The sequence below is a fragment of the Panthera leo genome, chromosome A2, assembly GCF_018350215.1.
Source record: "Panthera leo isolate Ple1 chromosome A2, P.leo_Ple1_pat1.1, whole genome shotgun sequence".
Lineage (NCBI taxonomy): Eukaryota > Metazoa > Chordata > Mammalia > Carnivora > Felidae > Panthera > Panthera leo.
The window spans coordinates 105,440,862-105,457,395 of NC_056680.1; positions in this window are offsets into that span (position 1 = coordinate 105,440,862).

Sequence of the window (16,534 nt, forward strand, 5' to 3'; positions counted from 1 at the left end):
TCTTTACAGTTGAAATATTCTATGGACAGCTTATTGTGTAGTTACGGTTGAGGACTACTGTCTTAGATGTTTGCATTAGGGTGAGATAATTCATACCATTATATGAAATTTACCTGGGTTTTTATCAAATAAAATAAAAGAGAGCATAGAGTTATTCCTGACATATACTTAACACTTAATAGCTACTATTTACAGGCCTTCATTTTTAGGATACCTATGAATAATAAGAGACATTGCACTATAACAGAAAGAGCCATAAACAAGACTTGAATAACCTGGATTTTGGTTATTGATTTCCCATGTATTAGTATCGGCAAACCATTTAAACTCCTGAAGTCTAGTTCTTACAAATTCACTGACGATAGAAACATTTTCCTTCTTTCCTTTAGTGATCATTGGCAAGATTAATATACCAAAGATTAAATCCTTTGACAAAATGAAAACTGTCTCACTTATATGTGATATTAATTCTCAATTTTGCCTAGTATGGGTTTGTCAACTTCTACTTAACTAGGTATTCCACTTTCCTCAAAGGAACCACTTGTGCCTACAAAGTCTTCAAAGTATGGCCCTTAAAAATAAATATTTGGAAGGATTTTTAAAACTTAACATAATTCAGAAAATTTTCAAACATATTTTTTAAAAGTAAAAAAGAGGCTGATTTTTAAAAAAAGAAAAACGAAGAGCAGAGGGTAGGGAAAAACACACAAAAATGTTTTTCTTTTGATAATGTCTTTATTTTATAAAAATAAGTTGATGGCATTACATACTATTACTACAAAATTATAGAAATATTTCCTTATTATGTATCGGATACATCCCATATGTCAGGGTATTTGAGTTCATTGTGCCAATGATACCCAATAGTGTTTATATGTATCAGAAGTAGTCCGATTAAGACAGTTACGCTCCAAAAAACTTAATTCTGGTTCTGGAAGTATAATCACACAACCACAAAAGCACATGCTTATTTGAGGTATGGCCCCATTTGCATGAGGCATACTTCACAGTTAACTATAGCCAGACTAAATTGCTGTGGAAATACCAGAAGCAAAGCTGCAGGTACAGCACTCCTTTAGACCGTCTATCAGAAATGTTAAATGTCATAGTGCATAATTTATCAATGCTAATAGCCCTCGGTGCAGATCTGAGGGAATTAACCTATACAGCCCAACTATTTATCACATCACAATATATAAAATGTACTTTTAATTAATAAATGGACAATCTATTGCCTTCATGGATGCAGCTGATCAATCCTTTTTTATTTTCTGTCTACAGTTTGGGTCCTTTTAATGGGTTTTAATGGGTTTTTCTGTACACTTGCACAGCTGAGTTTATGCACTTACTTCCTGGAACAGTTTCTATACTTTGTGGCATAATCTCACAGCCTCTTTGGTACTTTTCCACAGCAATATCAGTATGAAAATAATCATGCTTCTTGGTATTTTAAAATGGCATTCATTACTCTAGAGCTGACCTCACTGGCACTAACCTATCTGAAAGTCATAAAATTAGTATAATGCAGTTCTCATCAATATACTAAGTCTATAAAGCCCTGAGTTGATAGTTTACATGTGCAAAGATTTTTAAAAATACAGTGGCTCACTATACTCATTAAAAGTGAAGCAAGCAAATAGAACAGGAAAAACAGTTTTAGACGAATGTTACCAAAGCATCTGAGATATTACTTAACGTATTAAGGCAACTTCTGAATTCAATTGTCTATTTACATTTCGCATGAAATCAAATTGAGTAAATTTGATGATACTGCCCAATTGCTTCTTTCATATTTATAAATAGGATGTGTATTTTCTAGGAGTCTGATTTAAAAACATGAACAATTACTTTGTAAAGTAAACTATTTGGAAGTCATTGATGGTTTGAGTACTTTGCACTGGAACAATCATAAATACTTGCATCTGCAAAATAATGACTTAAAACAAGAGAATACATACCATGAGGTGTTTTTTTTTATATCCTGAATATTCTCTGAAACATATTTTGATTCAGGGTTTATACACATTTGAAAAATCATTTTAAACATTTCCTCTTAAGTATACCATAAGTTTTAGTAAAAGGCTGAAAAAATGAAATGGCAAGACTCTCATAAATAATCATATAATTATAATAACTTGATTTTATAAGGATATTATTCCTTCTCATGGTGCCCTATCATGTCCTTATGCCTTAATACTTCAATTTTCAAATCCAAATACCAAGGAAGACAGAAGATCTTACAATGAGCTCCATTTTCCAGATTAATGCACCTGAGCAACATTTTTCCTTATTTAATATCCCTTACTCATTTCCTCTCCTGTTGTAGGGATAGCACAGCTGTTTATCTGGCAATTATCTTTGAATCTATTAGTGAAAATGTCTAAATTAATCATAAAAAGACAAGTACATCACGGAGTGCCTGTGCTATGAATACCTCACCATGTTGTATTCTTTCTGTCATTTTCTCTGGTTCCATATGGCAGCATTGGTTTCTTGATATGGCACATGGTAAATTTATTTCCAATAGAGACACCAATATAGATTTATTAGAGTATACTATTTAGTTACGGTGATCCTTTCCTTTACCCCAACAGTTCAAGTGATGTTAACTTTATCTATGTGGGTACTTTTAAACAGTCCACAAGAATTTGCATATCTGGGAATTGTGGGCAGTAGGCATAATCGACTTTGGTAACATCTAAAAGTTTAATGGGTTCAATATTTGAATCAATGATAAGAAAATAGGTTTCATTCAATTTAACAAACATTTTCTGTTACCTCTTTAATATATATGCTGTGGGCAATCTAAAGATAAAGAAGGAAGATCAAGCATATAAGCTGACAGAGAACAAAATAAAGAGTGTGAATGTGGAATGTCCTAGAAAATTGGGTATAAATCAGCTTGTGTCGCTAATTCAGTCATTCAGTTAAGGAATATCAGAATTTATAAGATGAAACTTAGCATAACTTTTACAGATGTGGATAACATATGGCCTAAAAAAAAAAAGGTGATCCCCCAAGAGTTCAAGGTCTACTAGGTGTGACAGAAATCCAAAGGTACAAATTGTAATACACATGTCAGTGGTTAACTGTTGTGATGGAATGAAAGTGCTCTAGGAGCACAAAATGAGGAACCCGTGTCTGTGCCCAGCCAAGCTTCACAAACAAGTGACGTTAAATCTTACAGTATAATTAGTAAGGTTATATGTGGATTTATATAAAGGGAAAAACCCGTATTCAATAATTATCCCCCAGGAAGAGGAATTGCCGTCTGAGCATGAGCAATCAGAGAAAGGGAAGGAAATAAGCTCTTCAGATGTGTTTGGTCCTCTCAGAAAGAAAACTAAAGACTGAGTGTCCTTCAGGTTTGAAAAGTCTCCTCTAGGTCTAACTCTACCTGATGTGAGCTGAGATGTGATCACATCTCTTGTGTGTGTTCAGGATCTGTAACATTTTAGGGTAGGAGTGCAATCATTCTTATTTTTTGCACACAGCTTCTTAATTTACCATGTTTGCTTCTCATACTCCATTTATAATTGGTTTGTTTCTACACGTGTGTGATTTATGTAGTTGTGCCTGTATTAGTGATTAAAAGCAGTTTAAAATAACATGTGTATGGCACAATGACTTTACTCCCACACCAAGGGACAGTGCCAGCGTGGAGCCCTATGTTGAGAAGGGTTCCAAGGACATATGCCATCACCAATTAGCTCAGAGTGAAAGAATATAGGAGGAGTACAAGGACCCCATATTCACTGGCTCTAGGGTTGTGAGTGAAGATTTAAGTCAACAGACTTGGATTTCAATCTGAACTCTGTCACTTACTAGTTGTATCTCTTGACACAAGTTACTTAACCGCACTAAACCACTATGTCCTTTCCTGTGAATTGCTTATAGTAAAAATTATATGTGATAACACAGGTAAAGTGTTGACCACAGTCCTTAGCACATATAACCAGTCTGTAACTTGCTATGTGATTTATAATGTGTTGGCATATTGTAGACCACAATGAATAATAGCCTTAGAATTAACTGCATAAATTTTAAAAAACAAACTAAATGTTCTTCTTTCACATAAATGCTTTGAGGTATGAATGTGTTGGCATCATAGTAACTCCCACATGCATTTATTAATTGGTTTATGCTACAAATATTTATCAAACAAGTACTTTTTTATTTTTTATTGAGGTATAATTGACATACAACTCTATATTAGTTTCAGGAGTACAGCATAATGATTCAGTATTGGTATATATAGGAAATGAGCACATGATAAGTCTAATTAACATCTGTCACCATAAATCGTTTCATAATCTTTTTCTTGTGATGAGAATTTTTAAGATCTACTTTCTTAGCAACTTTAAAATATCGAATACAGTATTATTCTTAACTGTAGTTGTTATGCTATACATTACATGCCCATGACTTACAGATTTTATAACTTTGACTCTCTGACATTTAGCCCACCCTCATGCAACACCTCTGGCAAGCATCAATCTGTTCTCTTTAGTTCTCTTGTTGTTTTTGTTTTTGTTTTGTTGTGTTGTGTTTTAGATTCCACATATATGTGAAATCATTTGGTATTTGTCTTTCTCTACCTGACTTATTTCACTTAGCATACTATCCTCAAATTCATCCATGTTGTCACAGTGGAAAGACTTCATTCTTGTTTCTGGCTGAATGACTATAACCGAAAAGACAAGAAATAGCAAATGCTGGCAAAGGTGTGGAGAAAAGGGGACACTTATGTACTGTTGGTGGAAATGTAAATCGGGACAGCTATGATGGAAAACAGTATACGGATGTCTCAAAAAATCAAAATAGAACTACCCTATGCTCCAGAGCTTCTGCCTCCAGATATTTGAAGTAAACAAAACACTAGGTTCAATCCTGTGTTCCATGCAGCATTATTTCCAATAACCAAGACAGGGAAACAACCCAAGTGTCCACTGAAAGATAAATAGATAAAGAAAACGTGAGACACACACACACACACACACACACACACACACACACAGAATATTATTCAGCCATAAAAGTTAATTAAGCCTCACCATTTGCAGCAACAGCAGGGACAGAGCACCTACTATATTGTCATTCTAATGGGTGAAAATGTTTGCCTTTATGGTGCTTCTATTCTTACACAATAGTCCGATAATTTCAGCCAACCTACATACAATTAGTACTATCCCCATGCAGAAAAAAGTAAGTTGCTATTGTATATATTACCTTCATACTGTCTGTGTTGGATACCTATCAAACCTGCTTTACCAAAGATATTTTTGAAACAGAAAGAAGTGTCTCAAACCTTATGAAATTCAACCCCTGGTAATCAACTTATTTTTGCCAGGAGGAAAAATAAAACTTCTTATCTCCCAGTTCTCCAGGAAACTGGGAAACCAGACTGAACGGTGTCTACAGTGTAAGCAGCAATCACAGAAATTTGTTCAAAGACATGTTGAGGAGGTTCACAAGTAGAATCCAAACTTGTTCCTCCTCATATACATGCTCCTGGTATATAATCCTGAAGGCTGCTACAATTATGATGTTCAGGTAGCTTCAATGCTTATTAATCCATCTGAAGAGGGAGATTAGGGCTTTATTTTTTTTATTTCTAAATGCACCTGATTTAGATAAACACGAGATGTATGGTTTTTCTAAGAAACTGACTTAATGAGATAGAGCCTTATTTTAAATTTAGCTTTGTACTGAATTCCTAAAAGCAGCCTACACCCCAATCTTGAATATAATAGAGGATTAGATACTTCTAAAGCTTTCACGTAAATGGATATTTTAAAAATGATGGTCACTTAACTGAAAATAGAACTTTATGATTTTACTCCTAGCAAAATAGTTGTTTTGATTTTCTCTAATTTGAAAGGCACCATTTCAGAAATAATCTCTAAGATGCTGTTTCCCCAAAAATGATTATAACAAAGTATTGATATTGACTTTGTAAACTCTATTTATTAAGGAGTACCACATGAATTTTATCCAGAGAAAAATAATAGATTTCAAAATATATTATGTACTGTTTGTAAAAGAATAAACTCAATTATTACAGAAGAAAATCAGGTACAAAGCAGAAAAGATTCATTCGAGTATGTTTCTAATAAAATTATAAATGCTTACATTATTAACTTCAAAGTGTAGATTAAAGCTACTAGATGACCCTGACTTGTAAATCAATATCAATTAAAAATAATCATGATCAGACAACTAAACCAAAGTCTGTGTTGCTGAAAAAAAGGGTTTGCCCTAGTGACAGATCATTGCGACAACCTCTCACGCCATTGGGTGATGTTTACCATATGTCCCATGATTGATAGTCAGATTTAATGAGTTCTTACAAGCAATTAAATAATCAAGAGTTCCTGCTGTTACATGGCATAGCTTGATAGAGCAGTGACAAATGAGAGAATATCTACAACCTAATCAAAGGGACATATTTCCTTGGGAACAAAATAATATTATCCACCAGTGCAATCAAAGGACAAAAGAACATAGAAAGGACACAAACAGAATGAGATAAATTATGTCCTCTTTTCATTATTCTGACTGCACGGTTTCCATTTATTGAGCCCTATTAAATCAGCAGGAAAATTAGGCTTGTTAAATATGTTTAACTTATCATAGATTGTTGGTCGGTGCATATATAGTTAAGGATAGATAGATATATACGCATGCATGCACACACACACATATATATACACATATATACATATATGTATATGTATATTCTTCTTTCAAAAGAAGCTATTGTTAAAAATTACTAGCAGTAAAATGTATTACTCTTCAACCCAGTTTAAGAAAACTGTATCAAGAATAAAGACTAACAGGCAAGCCAAGAAGTACAAGTCCACCTTAGGTGGTTTTCCTCATGTCATCAATGTTAGATAATATTCTACTGGCCCCCCTTGGTGTTCAACCCAGGTAAATGTAATACAGTTTTGTTTTTGTCAGTTCATCTATAGGTGTAAAGTTACAATAAAAGGATTTATTGCCTTTGAGGATTCTCCTTAGTAGTATTTCTCCACAGTAATTTCCCATACACTTCAAATAAAAGGTCTCTCGTGTATATAGTATTTCATGATATGATTGTTTTGCATTTCCCATATCATTAGGAAAGGAAGGGTTATTCTACTGAATTTTGATGAACTATGATTTTTTAAGTCCATTCATGACCTACAAAGTGATCTGTTTTCATACTCACCATGCTTAGTCCCCTAAAATTTAAGTAAATAAGTAAAATAATAAAAGTAAGGGCGCCTGGGTTGGCTCAGTCGGTTGAGCATCTAACTTCGGCTCACGTCATGATCTCACAGCTTGTGAGTTCAAGCCCCGCATCAGGCTCTGTGCTGACAGCTCGGAGCCTGGAGTCTACTTCAGATTCTGTGTCTCCCTCTCTCCCTGCCCCTAACCCACTCACATTCTGTCTCTGTCTCTCTCAAAAATAAATAAACATTAAATTTTTTTTAAATAATAAAAGTAATAACAAATGTTTCTTATAAATTCCATTCTGGTGTAGTATATTTGTTAATCTCATCTAGAAAACCCATCACAAGTGTTACTATCCATTTTGGGCAGATTGGGGTGCAGCTTTTAAAGGTGTCAGGAAAAGCCTTTATCAGACAAGGGGCAGAGAAAATTTGAATCCTTGTGCTTTCACACTACCTCTGTAGTAAAGACAAATGTTCTGGAATCAAATATGCCTGAAGTCGATTCTGGCTTTGCCACTTACTAGCTGTTTGACTTTGGACAATTTATTTATACTCTATAAACCTCAGTTTCTTCAGCCAAAAAAGAGAATGTGAGAGAACTCATATAACATATGTTACACTGATGAAATTACTTCATGGGTGAATATTATTTATGGATTCAAGCATATATTGGCCATTGAATATGGGCCAGGATATATTCAAGGCAATTCCAGCCCTTAGGAATTTCACAAATTAAATGAGAGGAATGCTTAAATAAATAGTATATTGGAATACAGATTGCCTGTCTGTATTGTTTGATAAGAAAAGGCACAGTGCAACCTGAGCAAACAAAACAAAAATACAAGAAGCATGACAGGTCTGGGTTGGGATAGGACTGCTAAGGGAGGACCTCCTAGAAAAGCTGAATTTTAATTTACAAACATGAGTCAGATGAAGAGTGAACTTAATGCTGGTTCATCAGAAGGTAAGTCAGTGTGGTAAATTCAGGGAACTGAACACAACTCAGTTTGATGGGAGCTTAGGGCACCTCTGGTAGCAGTACGTGCTTAAGCTGAAGAAGGTAAGCCAAAAGCAATCATGTAAAGACATGCCAAGATGTCTGTTCTTCATTCTGGAAACCAGGCAGAACAACTGAAGAAAGCTAAGCAGTAGAGGGAGAAGGAACCCTGAAGGGAGTTATCCAATGAAAATCCTGGGGCAGCAATCCCAGCTAGAGATGATGATGACAGTAGTGAAGATGGAGAGGGCTAGATAAATCTGAGATATTTTAAAAAAAATTATCCCACTACCTGAAGATAGGATGGGGAAAGTGAAGGCTGCTCATAGGTTAAGAACTAGAGGAGGGGTTGGGGTGCCTGGGTGGCTCAGTTGTTTGGGCACTTGACTTCAGCTCAGGTCATGATCTCATGGTTTGTGAGTTTGAGCCCTGAGTTGGGCTCTGTGCTGACAGCTCAGAGCCTGGAGCCTGCTTTGGATTCTGTGTCTCCCTCTCTCTCTTCCCTTCCCCTGCTCATGCTCTGTCTCTCTCTGTCTCAAAAATAAATAAAACATTAAAAAAAATTTTAAGAACCAAAGGAGGGGCACTTGGGTGGCTCAGTCAGTTAAGCGTCTGACTTCAGCTCAGGTCATGATCTCACAGTTCATGGGTTCGAGACTTGCATTGGGCTTTGTGCTGACAGCTCAGAGCCTGGGGTCCGCTTTGGATTCCGTCTGTCTGTCTGTCTGTCTGTCTCTCTCTCTCTCTGCCCCTCCCCTGCTTGCACTCTGTCTCTCTCTCTCAAAAATAATGAAACATTAAAAAGATTTTAAAAAAGAACTAGAGGAGAAACAGATAGAAATTCTGGGAAGGGAGGTAATCTCTTGAACCTTGGCAATATTGAAATGCCTATGAAACATCCAGTTAGGGGTGGTGAGTATGTCACTAGTTACCTGGGTCTTCAGCTCAGCAAAGAGATTGAGGCAGGAGACACATTTTGAGGCTTTGAGCTTATAGGTGTCAATTAAAGGCATGAGTAGATTAAGTTGTCAAGGGAAAGTAGAAGTGAGAAGATGGCCAACAACTGAACTCCAGACAATACTTAAGTGTTATATAAAGGAAAAGGTACCCACATAAAAGATAACCACATAAAAGTTTGATAAGGAGCTACCAAGAGATAAGAGCCAAGTCGGGAGAGATTGCTTTCCTAGAAGTCAGGGAAACAATGAATTTGAAAAACAGAAAATTCTCAACACTGTCATAAGATGGCAGAAGAACCAAGGAAGGTCATGTTCTACAATGAGTATGATACCCTCTGTTGTGACCACTTTAGGTTCTTTTGTTCTCACTTGTTTCTTGGGCCCTTGGCCATTTGTGCTTGTTCTGGCTGCTAGGAGTAAACTGTTTCTCTTAGACCTCTGAGAATCTTTTCATGGGCACAGACCTTGGGCTTCCTTATTGACAATGAGGCATGGTACAGCAAACCCTCTGTGGTTCACATGTGGACAATTAGGAAATACAAGGGGATTTGATGCCCTGTGGGGCTCACCTTTGACTAGTGAGAGAATGTATTATGTTCTTCTTGAGGAGAGTTGAATGAACTCTTCTAAAAAGCAGCCGCTTAAAAGTCTCTCATGAAACAGTTCCAGGAGAATGAGCAATTTGTAATTGATATTCAAGTGTTGGACAGGGTAAAAACACATTCTCTGATTGGCTCTCTCTCTCCTCTGCTGCACTCTTTTCCCCGTATTTCTGCTTCTGGGACTGCCTTTTATAGTGCACAAATAGTATCTAATCCTTTGCTTCAGGCTCTACTTTCTGGGGAAAGCAGGCTAAGACAAATATCTATTATTGTTGGAATCAGAAACGTGCATTTTAAGTGTAGGTATCCCATGTGATTTAGTACCTTGAAATGAAAATAATTTTAGTTTTCTTCTTAACCTAGCATCTGGGATCCTATAGGTAAACACAGAAACTGATCAACAGATTGCAAAGAAACATACCATGGAAACTCCACTTAGAAAAAAAATAATCAAACTATTAGAGTACATAGAAAAGCAAGAGAAAATGTTGAGCCAAAAGAGAATTAAAGTCACATTTTAAGGGAATTCAAAGTAAATACTCAGTAGTTTTAATATGGTTAAGGAGAAAGATGGAAATGAATTAGAGGATTTGGAAATTAAGCCTAACTTTTTCCACAAGAGTTAAAGGTAATTTGATTGACTTCATTGTCTAGTTTTATACGTTCTTCTCAGAGTGTGGTGGCCAGGTGCGCAACATCAGCATCACCCAGGAATCTGGTAGAAAAGCAGATTCCCAGAGCCCACCCCAAATGTCCTGAATAACAAATTCTGAGGGTGTAACCCAGAAATATATTTTTTCACAAGCTTTCTAGAGTTTCTGATACATGCTAAAAATTGAGAACCATTGCTACAAATAAGCATGATCTGTTTCATTTGGGGTAAAGAGTAATTTGATTTCTCAGAATGGAAATAATGCTTCCTGCCTCTGAATTCCCAGAGCCTTTTATGTATAGATTTTTCTTTACATTTTTAAAACAAATACAACGTTCTGTAACAATTTGATAAAATAGCCATATGATGTTGGAATAGACATTGTGATTCCTAAGCCCTCGGTTCCCAAAAGGAACAGGGACAAGGAGGAATCCTTTTCAATGGTCATCTGGCAGAGTACACACCAATGAGTAAAATCACAGAAGGCTTTTGTAGAAAGCAGAAATATAGTTTCTGTAAGGAAAAATATGCCTAAGTAATATTGGAAAATTGTACAACCAGACTCATAAAGAGTGACGAGTAGTTTCAATTTACTCAGACTTTTAAAATGCCTTAGACAAGGTTCTACACTAAAGGCTATTGATCAAATTGAGTCAATAAGGGATAGAGGGGGATGTTTGGTTATAGGTAGGAAACAAACATTAAAACCATCAACTCTCCATTAGGTACATGTGGGTTTTCTAGTTTTCTGGTCCTCTATATTGAAGTATCAATTCTGGACTACTTACTCTAGTTTTAATTGATGGATCCCCAGGGAATTAAAATAGGTATCAGTATTTACTAAACCAAAGGTTTTTAAACCTTTTAAGCAGGGAACAAACTTTCCTCTACCTTAATTTTTCTTAAAATAAAAATCCACCCAGACTTGTTCTATATAAGAACTAAGTACGTGTAGAATGGTGCTGGTCTCTGCCTTTAATTATCAACAAAATCTCTTCTCATGAGTGATTTTCAGGATTAGCATGATGAAAAACATGTGCCATGCATGCACTAAGTTTAATTCTGGGCATCCTGTGAGCTAGCTTTTAAGCAGCTTTTCTTTTCATATTTTTTTCTTTGCATTTTTTAAATCTGTATTACACCCTATTTTGAGATTCAGTGAAAACTGAAGCTGGCAAAGTAAGGCACAATGGCTCTCTGGGCACGTGTTTGCAGTATGGTGGGAGAGGCCCACAGCAGAGGACCTTCCTGGTTGTGCATTCAAGTTGGGGCAGACTGAGTGGGGGCTCCTCTGGCCTGATTTATCTCAGGATAGACACTATGTCCTCAGACCCCCTCAAGGTGAAAATCAGTGCCAGAATTCCCAAATCAGACTGGTCTTCTCCTATTTCATAATGGCCAAGTAGGTAGATTGTGAACAGCAACTTACAAGGGGGAGAAAGAGCCTAGCCAAAGCGGTGTGGACAGCAGATGAGTGTCACTGGGTAGTGGCATTTGTCACTCTCCTTCCACATCACTCCATAACACCCCCCGCCCCCCGCAGTGTTTCAGGTCTTGGACTAGATGAGCAGGTGCAGCTGCAACCACTGTATGAAGAGTCAGACCTGTCATGGGGCTTTAAGAGGGCCCCCGTGACCCTCAGCAGCAGCCTTTCTTGGAATAATGTTATAAATATATTAAAACTTAGATATTATACATGTGCAAATATCATAGATAACATCCTTTTATAATTCAAATAATCAGTTAACAAAATAAACACTCCCAACATCTTCTGGTTTGTGTTGGATAAATAACCATTAATACTGTGCTGTGTAGTTAATTACAAAATTTAGTGCTAAGAAACCGGTTTTCATATTTTATGTCACTTGTTTTCATATCACTTACTGAAATAGTTAACCATATTAGACCTCTTAGACCATCAGAATTGATAGAGAGTATAAATTCGCTTTAATGAATTACCTGCTTTCTTAAATGACTCCAAAGCTGTCCTAACTTTCCAGGGCATGAAAATACTGTCAAGAGACCAAGTATGTGGTTATTATATAGGTAAACTAAGACATAATGGGTCTGTATACAAATATAGGAATTCTAGATGATGCAACTCAAAAAAAAAAAAATTAAAACTACAGAATACCTGAATATAGAGTATGAAAAAATTTCAACAGTGAGAGGAGCAGAATAAAGTGTATATTTACCATGTACATTTGGAGAAAAGTAGTTAATGCTAAGAGGCAGTACAGAGAGATCAACAGCTGGAGGTAAAATATTATTGTCCTTATACAAGATAAATGAAAGGTAAAAATAGTAAAGTTCAGTAGCATTAAAATCTTTGAATCTCTCTGAATCAATAAGTTCACAAAAATTACACACCTCATTAAATTCTACACAGATTGCAAAGCTAGCTATAATGTAAAAACAGGCAGACAGTCTGTCTCAATATTATTACAGGAAGGGTTGGTTAAATTAATAGCTTCTCATTGATTAAAAAATCTTGCATTTTACATGTTCTTAAGTTGGTTCCCACCATTACCTTTCAATAACAGAATGAGTCTTTAGAGAAATGTGGTTATATTGAACTACTGAAATATAAAGGTAGGCAAAAGATGTTTACAATATCCTATCATTGTTTCCTGTTATAAAATGCTATCTACCTGAAAATAAAAGATGCTTGCTTCCATATACTCATAGTGATTTTTTCATGCTTAAAAATCTCCTGCTAAAAATGCAATTAGTCTATAATGATAACTAAGCATTAAATATTATTACTCCATCATAGTATTCCTAAGTAAGACATCATTTTGTCAGGTAATATGCTATCTGACATTGCATGTGCTAATGCCACTGGGACCTCATCCATTTGTAATCATTGTACATTAGGAAACGCTTTCGTACCAGACTACAAGTCAACTGCATTTTTCATATATTCCTTCAGCTCATTTCCATTTTTGCTCAACAGAAAATTTAACAAAACATGGTAGTTATAGGACTTAGAAAGATTTTATTATGAGTGTGAATTCTTACTCATTTCATTGTATTGATTTCTATCCAGTAGAAGTCCAAACTTTTTTTTTAATGCACCTGATTCTTTATTCTTTTTTTTTTAATTTATTTTTTTAATCTTTATTTATTTTTGAGAGAGAGAGTGTGAGCAGGGGAAGAGCAGAGAGAGGGGGAGACACAGAATCCGAAGCGGGCTCCAGGCCCCGAGCTGTCAGCACAGAGCCTGACATGGGGCTCGAACTCACAAACCATGAGATCATGACCTGAGCCGAAGTCGGACACTCAACCAGGTCCCCCATGATTCTTTATTCTTAATGCAATCTGCTTCCTCCCTTAAGGGTTACAATAGATAATTTACCTTCAGTGTTGTCAAGACGATAGAAAACATAAATGTATTAGGTACAGCTAAATTTATTTAAGTTTCAAAGGTTTCTTCAATCAGAATTTAGTTGATGATACTGTCATTACTAACATTGGTATCCTTAGTCTGCTTCACAGATATCTTCAATTACATATGTTGCTATTTCAATATCTATTTTTGGCTCTGAAACAACATCAAATTATATGTATTTGGTAGTCTTATATAATTTTAAATACATTTTAACATGTATTATAAATTAATAGATTATGTCATGACTATAATTGTCTTATTCAGATATTATATAATTATATACACTTGATGTGTATATATGTATATTCAAACTCTTAATAAGAATAATTAAAAACACACTTAAAATGAGACCCATTTCAAATAAAAGGCTGTCCATTTCTTAGTGAAATTTCGGTGTGAAAGATACACAGAAGCATTAAGCTATATATGCAGTGCCCCTCTATATTATATTCCACTATGATATGAAACATTGAAATGCAGCAAGCTGAGTAAATAGAAAAGACTTAGGTGTTTTGAGGTTAATTTGCTTATTCATACATACAAATATGTTATACATTTTAGAAATGTATTTTAGAAACTATAATTTTAAATGTTTTAGAATTGTTAGGAATTATCACTGGATTTTCAAAATACTCAGATGCACGATGTCCACACATTTACCCTTTATCAAATGTGAAGATATTAAAATTGCACATTCCTTGATTTGGGGGGAAAATATCAATGCCACCTCTTCTTTTCCTCAGCCAGAGACAAAAATACTTTATGTGACAGAATGATCTATAATCTATGACAACAGTATTTTACTGTGGTTGTTTATCATCTAATGCGGTGTTATTACATTTCATGTTTGGGACTGAATAATGTTTGCCCAGATCATACAACATTTGAGGATTGCATAAAAAATGGTCATATTTGCAGCCCAATAACATTTGAGTTTAGTGACAATTATCATTGCTAATTGGCGGTCAGAGCATATGTCAAATTCTTAATCACAATTAAAGGCCATTGAGTTCATGCTGATCATGCCTTTTCAAATTATAAATAGCTCTATGCATACTTAACATTGTTGTAGCAAATAAAAATGAAAACCTGGCCCAGCCACACAATGAAGTGAGGATGATCATGTCATCATGAAATTTAAGCCTATTTTGTGTTTGCTCACTTTGTTATGTCTAAACCTAATCTTTGAGATGGTAATCCTAGTTGTGGAAGTTATTGCATGATGACATTTGTTGCACTCTAGTGGAAATTCAAAAACGTTCCTGAAATCTCAAAATATTTGAAGCATTAAATAGATCTATTTTGCAGACCTAACATTTGTTCACTTAGTTCACTTAATAAAGGATACAATCAGTTGGACAGTTTTGCTTGTTTCTTGTGTTAAATAAGAAATGGGAGGGTAGAAAGTGAACCAAAGAAACAAAAACATAATACCAAATATAGATTATATAGGAAAGCTTTACTAAATAGATTTACCGGCAAATTAAATAGCAAAAACATGAGATTAACAAGTATCTAATTGTTACCATATGGAGCAGATTTCTATGTGTTTGTAGTGAATAATATTTTGTGTTCAAGACAACTTGGTTATATTGCTATACAATAAATAATACTATTAATTTGCAATGAAGATTGACAAGTAAAGAAATAGTAAATGAAGGGTGCCTGGGTGGCTCTGTCGGTTAAGCGTCGGTCTTCGGCTCAGGTCGTGATGTCACCATTCAAAAGTTAAACCTCACGTCAGGCTCTGTGCTGACAGCTCAGAACCTGGAGCCTGTCTCAGATTATGTGTCTCCCTTTCTTTCTGCCCCTCCGCTGCTGGCTGGCTCTTTCTCTCTCTCTCTCTCTCTCTCTCTCTCTCTCTCAAAATTAAATAAACATTAAAAAAAAACAAGAAATGGTAAATGAGAACAATGCTTGTCAAAGCTTATTACTGAAGCATTATAAATATCACTTTGGCATAATATTTATGTTGGGATAATATAATTACTGGTATGACTTCAGTATTCACTGTGTGTCACATGCTGGCTAAGCACTTCCATTTCATCAGTGTTAACCCCAACGAAAGCAAAATATTATGCTGCTAAGTCTACATATGGGGACATTGAGACCCAGAGGTTACATAACTTTCTCCCACATCACATACCTAGTAAGTATAGGAACTGTGGTTGAAATGCTTTTACTCCAGATGTGTGTTCTTAACCACTGCGCTGCAGAGGAGACTCTATAAGGATAGTGTGAGGTTTAGTAGTGGCTTCCTAATTTCTTGCAACTTCTTTTTTTAACCAGGGCTTTATTTAGTTCTTACAGCTTAATGAGAAATAATTCCATAGCCCTTTACTGTCCACATACTCAGAAGGGCTATCTACTATCATGCTAAAGTAAGTTATTAGTAGGACTTATTAATAAGTTATATATTCATAGTGGGCATTAGTGCTCTACTGGGGAAGTCTATTTCTACCTCAGTGAAGTGGTCACACAACTAGGATTGCCAGATTTGGTAACAAAAATGTTCCTGTAGTTTAGTCCAGCAGTGTTAAGTAGTAGTACTTTTGTGTGTATAGATGGAATCCCTGCAATTTTGAGGAAAAATGCATTGTTGTTTTTGTACTATGTTATATTCTAAATTGGTTGTCATTTCCAATTGTTGCCTTTCGTGCTCTTTTAAAAAAGCTTTACTGAGGTATTGAAAACACTGAACTTGGCATATTTA